This window comes from Watersipora subatra, chromosome 11 (genome assembly GCF_963576615.1).
Source record: "Watersipora subatra chromosome 11, tzWatSuba1.1, whole genome shotgun sequence".
Classification (NCBI taxonomy): domain Eukaryota; kingdom Metazoa; phylum Bryozoa; class Gymnolaemata; order Cheilostomatida; family Watersiporidae; genus Watersipora; species Watersipora subatra.
The window spans coordinates 14,983,343-14,989,901 of record NC_088718.1 but is presented as its reverse complement, the minus strand read 5'-3'; positions in this window follow the sequence as shown (position 1 = coordinate 14,989,901).

Genomic DNA, 6,559 nt, shown 5'->3' with positions numbered 1-6,559 from the left:
AATAACATGAAAATTCTTTAGCACTGTTTTTAACTTTGACCCACCAGCAGACTAATGCCGTCTCAGTTTGTTGAATATTTCGAAAACAAATCAACTATTTATTGCTAGTGCACAAACAGTTTAGATTTAAATAAAGTGAACATTCTTGGTATGCGAGTTATTTCTATGAGTAATTTTAAAGGAAATTTTTGTAATAACTAGAGCCATATACTTATCTTTCTAGAATGTTCTGTTTTAAATAGAAAACGGCTGCCACGACCTTTAACCCAAATTAGATGACTGTCTGGAAATCAACGACTGAAATCCTATGGTTAGTTTATTTCCTACAGACTTGATGAAATTCCTAGATTTAGTCCTGCCATAAAAAATCTAATTAATTTGTCGAATAACAAATAAAACATCAAATTAAAACACATTCACTTAAAGTGTGCACATAATTTATAATGATTTTTAGTGAAACAAAAATTTTTTTAAAAAGTTATTTTTATTTCCAAATTTTTCAAATTGTTTCTATTTGCATTTCATGTAAAAATAAATTTGGTGACAAGGAGAGATTGTACCAATGGTTTCAATTCAATATATCAATAAAAAATCAATAAAATAATCATTAGTAATAATGCACTTATCCCTAATATGTTATTGATAACCAATGATATATTATAATTTATAAATATTGATAAAAAAAACTAATCGAATCACTAAACTAATTTCTTAAAACTTCATAGCAACCTATTTTGATGTCTCAGATGATAAACTACTGTCTAATATTCTAGTTTATTACAATATTAGACGGTAGTTTTATCACAGATTTAAACGTCTTTACAGCCTTTTTGTATCATAAATTTGGCAAAACACCAGATTAAGTTAAAACAGAAATAATCTGGTAATTTTTTTGTTTTTCTGTTTAGTTGCTTTTAATTGTTAGATAATTATAGCGAGTAGACAACTCCTTATGACTCTCCTCAAACATCATTAAATCTAAACAAGTTTAGCTAAAATTGGATTTGTTGTGTTTGAAACTGTCACATTAAAATTATTATATTAATTCTATGACATTAACACAATTAAATTCAAACAACTAAATTAAGATTATTGCATTAAAAATATTGCATATACATGTAACTACTGCATAGAAACTATTACATTGAAATTGCTAAACTGAAAACTATAATATTAAACTTATTTCATCAAAACTATTGCGACTAAAGAATACGTATTATTACATCAATGCTCCATTCAGAGTATGAGCTTTAGAATGTCATTATTTCTTTAAACAACTCTTGTTAGATATTGAAATAAAGTCAGCAAATTTTCTATTAAACGGTTTATTTTTATGCCGTCAGCACTAAAAACCTAGCAGAAACAAACTGAAAGCATCAGGCCTCCACATTCTTAAATAGTTTTGAGATAGCAGTATGTTAACATGAATATAATAATAAAAATAAAAAGGGCTTCTTTAACATGACCATAACATGCGTTAATATAGAGAAAGTGTAGGATAAAACCTGTATGGTTTTAGTGCATGTTAATATGGAGGTAGCATATGTTAACATAATTATATGGTGTTTTTTAGGATTTACAATGCATGTTGCATTTACCATATTTTTAGTTTTCTTATGATAGGTTTTTACATTCGTTAAAAGTTCACATGATGATGTACATTCCAGGTTACTTTACCTTTTATACTTTTCTAAGCATATATGTATATACTGTTATATTATAACTAGCACCCTGGTCCCTCTTTGAGTCATGAGAGATCATCATGTGTGATAAATCTTTGCACAAGTATTCCCAAGTGACATGAGGTAGTGAAGTGGTGAAGGTGTTAAAATATCAGGCTGATAAGCCTAATGGAAAAGTTCAAATCCGGTGCGATGTAATTCTTTTCCCAATATCCAACTTTTTTATCAGCTTTTAATAAGTGATTTTTCTATAAAAAGCCTTACCTCTATGCTTCCGCTGATAATGCTAGCTGGTTACAGTCGTTAGATCAATCTACCTCATCTACCTCTGAGGCTAGAAAATGGTTGGAGGAAATAAAAATGGTCGTAGGTACTCATAAAGCGGCATCTAACTTAACCGAATTACAACAAGAGGCATACAAAGAAATGAGGGAGTACGAAGATGAAAACATGTTGGGACCTTCACAGAGCGACTACAGACCTAGAGAGGCTAGTAGGTATAGCTAAAGATTAAATTTGGTGCTGAAATTGAAATGCAAAATGTTTGTGAAAGTTGGGAGTTGTTCCTCCATTATCTTTCAATGCACACACACCGACAACTCTTAATCTTTGAGAGAGTTGAGGTATAAAGCTTACAAAGTTGGTAATTTAATTAATCGATAATAAAATTGAATATCACAAGATCACATGATTAAGTAAATGGCTCCAATTTTGATTATTTAGCCAACATAATTAGGACTTTTTTGCGTTCTCAGTTTGTATTAATTGTATCATTACCGAATCATCTTTTATTGGAATCAAAGCAAAACCGACTTAATTTAGCTTTTACTTGCTAATTATTTTACATTTACAATTAAACCCTTTGATTATTGTATTTTTTAAATTTATTCGACTTGCACAAAACATTTTGTCATGATATGGAGTTTTAAAATTAAAATGGCAAATGTTGTTATATGTTAAATACAAATAAATTTTTTGTCTAAAGACTTTTACATTACCCGGGCAGCGTCGGGTATCAGGCTTGTATTCTATAGAGTGGATAGGCAGCTGAGCCACCCCAATTTTTTAGTGATTTTCGGCGGCTAAGTGCTAAGAATTGCAGTCTAAGCTCATTCACTTGGAATTTCCAACAACTAATTTACTAGCAACTGGGTTCTATATTGTCTCCGTGGTGGTCTCGCCAAATGAGTGATCTTGTGAGACTTTGCTAAGACTTGGAAACTGAACTTTATTGCTTATAGTGGGGGGGGGTAAATAAAACCTCTAAACTTGCACTTTTCTTATCATATAAAACTTAATCAACATAAAATCAAAACGTCGACGAGGAGCACTATGAGGCAGGCTCGTCTAAATATTCTTATAATATTACAAATATATAAAGATGTTGAAATAGATACAGAACCAGTTGTGAAAGATTTCTGCCATGGACACATTGACAGAGCAAAAACTATCGCAATAAAAAAGTAACAGTTCTTGTTATGTCAAGGTCCCTTATAGAAATCTGTAGTGTCATGAGTTTTATAGTGTGCGTTGAATAAAAAAAAGTTTTGCCTATCATGAATCATAAACAATATATCTATGTAGATTTTGATGCTTATAATTGATTGCATTTATGCATACTTCAAGGGTTTTTGATGCTTACAAGGTCCAGAGCTTTGGAGTGCTGCCCGAACCCCCTCGGGGGGCTTGCACTGCTCCTCCCAAACCGCCAGGTGTTCATAAATAGTTGCCTAACATTTGCAGCTCCAACCTACAACCAGGGAACGCAGGCCTGTCGGACATTCAGTAGTATATATATAAATCTCAAAGTTTATGTGTGTGTACTTAGGTTTGTCTAGCTATAGCTATTAAAATATTGGAATGAAGAATCCGTATCGCAAATCATTTTATCTCAAAACCTCTCGTTTGCTAGGCAAATATCTTGCAATATTTACATGAGGTTGATGAATTCATTGGGGGATATATGTCACTGTGTGGGTGAAAATACGCATACCGCTTTCCGTTATCTATGCTTGCTCTCACGGCTCTTATTAGTAAGTTTACTAGCTCGCTCAAATTAGCCATTGGCAATGTGTCAGGCCAATGGCCAGTGGCAGGCAAGTACATTACCTGTCATTGTTCATAAGCCGATTTTTAATACCCGTGCAACTGCTACCCGTGCTGGTAGATGAGAGGAGCCCAACATGTAAGTTCGATAACGTCTTTATGTGAGCTTATTCTGTTGTTGCTTCCAGATCCACTAGACTCGCTTCACATATTCCAGATATGCACAGAAATTTTCATGTTTTTTCTGCTTTAGTATCTTTAAATGAATCTGACTTTTAGATGGTGTTCAAGTCATTCCTCAATTCCTACTTTTTGGTTGTACTTGATGTTATTTTAGACCTATTATTGACTAGCGCCAAACTGGCTCTACATTCGAGCAGTTTAAGGCCACCCATAGACACAAATATTTAGTTTAGTTTGTCTAAGGCCCCTACTAGTTATCCCATATATTGAGTATGGTGCTACAACTAAATGTTAATGTATCAAGTACATGTATATTTCACAGTATTGTTGATTTATTTTAAGTGTGTATCAATATCAATTTACAATATATTGTAACTTTATTTTCAAGTTATATTCTTTTAGAAGTTAGTTGTAATCAGATTTTCATCACTTTTGGTTTAAATTACATTAAATTATAATTTATTTAGACAAGCTAATTGATGCAAATCGGTAAACTAAAATTTTAAAACAACATTTTACAACATGAATACAGACCAGGTCTCATACCTGCAGCCATTACAAATTTTAATTTTAAGGACCGTCTCCTTTATCTGTTGTATGATTTGTCCCTGTTTTTCATAGTAAAAAACTTCCTATTAAATTGAGTAAAAAACTATTTTAGGCACTGAAAATATCACAAAGAAACATTTTTTGAGGTGAACAAGTGCTATGATTATAAGCATATTACAACAAATAGCTAGAATATAAATTATATTCCAAAATTATTGGGATAATTAGCTCTGTACTAACTGCAGGTGAAGTGAGAATGACCTATGTCAACTCTAAACCTAACCAAGATATCGTGTCAGAGGTTTCCAGCACTATAGCAGTGGAAAATAGAACGACGCACCCAGATACTGAGAAAACTTCAACAAAAAAGAAAAAAACTATGCCATGCTGTTTGCTGATGTAATGTCATTCGTGTCGTCGGGCAACACTAGAATCTTTTGTTTTCTGCTAAAGCACCTGCCGGAGAATGTCAAGATTACAGTTATACGAGTTATTTGAGGTTTTGAAGTGTCAGACCTTTATGACTCGATATAAAAAGCAAGCTAGTTTTTTATTGAGCATTCTTTGACCTCTTGAACTCTGTTAAAACTGATGCCTATACTTTTAGTCAAAATGCATTGCTAAGTTGACCTATAGCTACTGAAAAGTATTTTACTTGGCAAAATTATTGTAACAAATTCAAAAGACTTCTTTTGATTTTTTGACATGTAAAAGTTAATTAAAAAGTAATATACATGTGGGTAACATAAATAACAGTTTTTGTTCTTTTCTACGATCAGGTTTATAAAGTAAGCTTTTGGTTAGTTGTGTCTACATTTTGTACTTTCGTAAAATCTCCTCATGTTCTACTGAGGTGGATATACCAATACTGTTTGTATAGCCATTGTCTCAACAGTTTTACAACGGAGATAGTGGTTTCTAAGAAGAATAAGTACATAATGCTAACGTATGTCCAATTGTCAAGTGTATATTTGCTCTTATTCTTTTGTAGATCAACACCGAGTTTCAAAATGTAGCATGAAAAGTCAGCATGTAGCGTAGCATAAGAAGTTATCGTACCTTAACCAATCAAAACTGTCGTGTCTTGCTGTTTAGCCAAAGTAAAAAACAGAAATATATCCTGTATCTAGAGATGTTTTAATTTAATGGATGATGTTTTAAGGGATTTAATGTGATGTTTTAAGTGCGTGCTTAGTTGCGAGAGTTGTCTTAGCTTGGTGATTTTTTGTTTGAGTGTATAGCATAGCTTGGGACTTATCTTACCTTATCAGATCAGTTGAAAGTATATAGCACGGATAGACCAAGCCTATATAAGCGACGAGATGCATGAGCGATTCTCTAACTCGTTCAAGTATGTTAAAACTAATCAGGGAAAGACTTAATGTTAGCAATATAGAAGTTAGTCCACATTAATATAATGTTAACCCACATGGAACGCTGAGCTTTAAAATAGTGAAGTTTTCTTCTCTTTATAAAATTAATTTCTATTATAATTGATATGTGTACTTTGACAACTTTTTTGCTTCATCTTGTAAATTCAAACTTCAAAATTAAATGAAATTTTAAAATGTTTTGCGCTACAACATCTAAATTTTTGTGTTTAAAAATTCAACTATTTTAAACAAGACTCGTAGTTATATTTCTATTTATATGAATATTGTGATAAAAAATGTGATATTGTGTTCTTTTGCAGTATAAAAATATTCTTGTTTTTTTTTGTGTACTTCGAACAAAATTTTCAATGATAATCAAACAACCCAACGGTAGGCAACAAAAAAGCATAAAATCAAATCATAAATAAAATATTCTACCTACTTTTATTACCCAAAAAGGAACTATTTCTGAGTACTTCTTTCTAAACTCAATACAAATGTCACATAATACAGTAGATGCTCTTATAACGTATACTTCCTGGTATGTAAATTCCACATAACTTGAAGAATTTATGTAAATTATTTGCTGTGTACAACGTAAAAAAATTTATATAACCTAAATTTTGAAGTCAGCGCAAGTTCTCAAATTTGATCTTAATAGCGCTCATTTTGTTGTTAGCCCTAAAAATATCGCTTTCATTTTTGTCAGTAACACTTGGTAGAGAA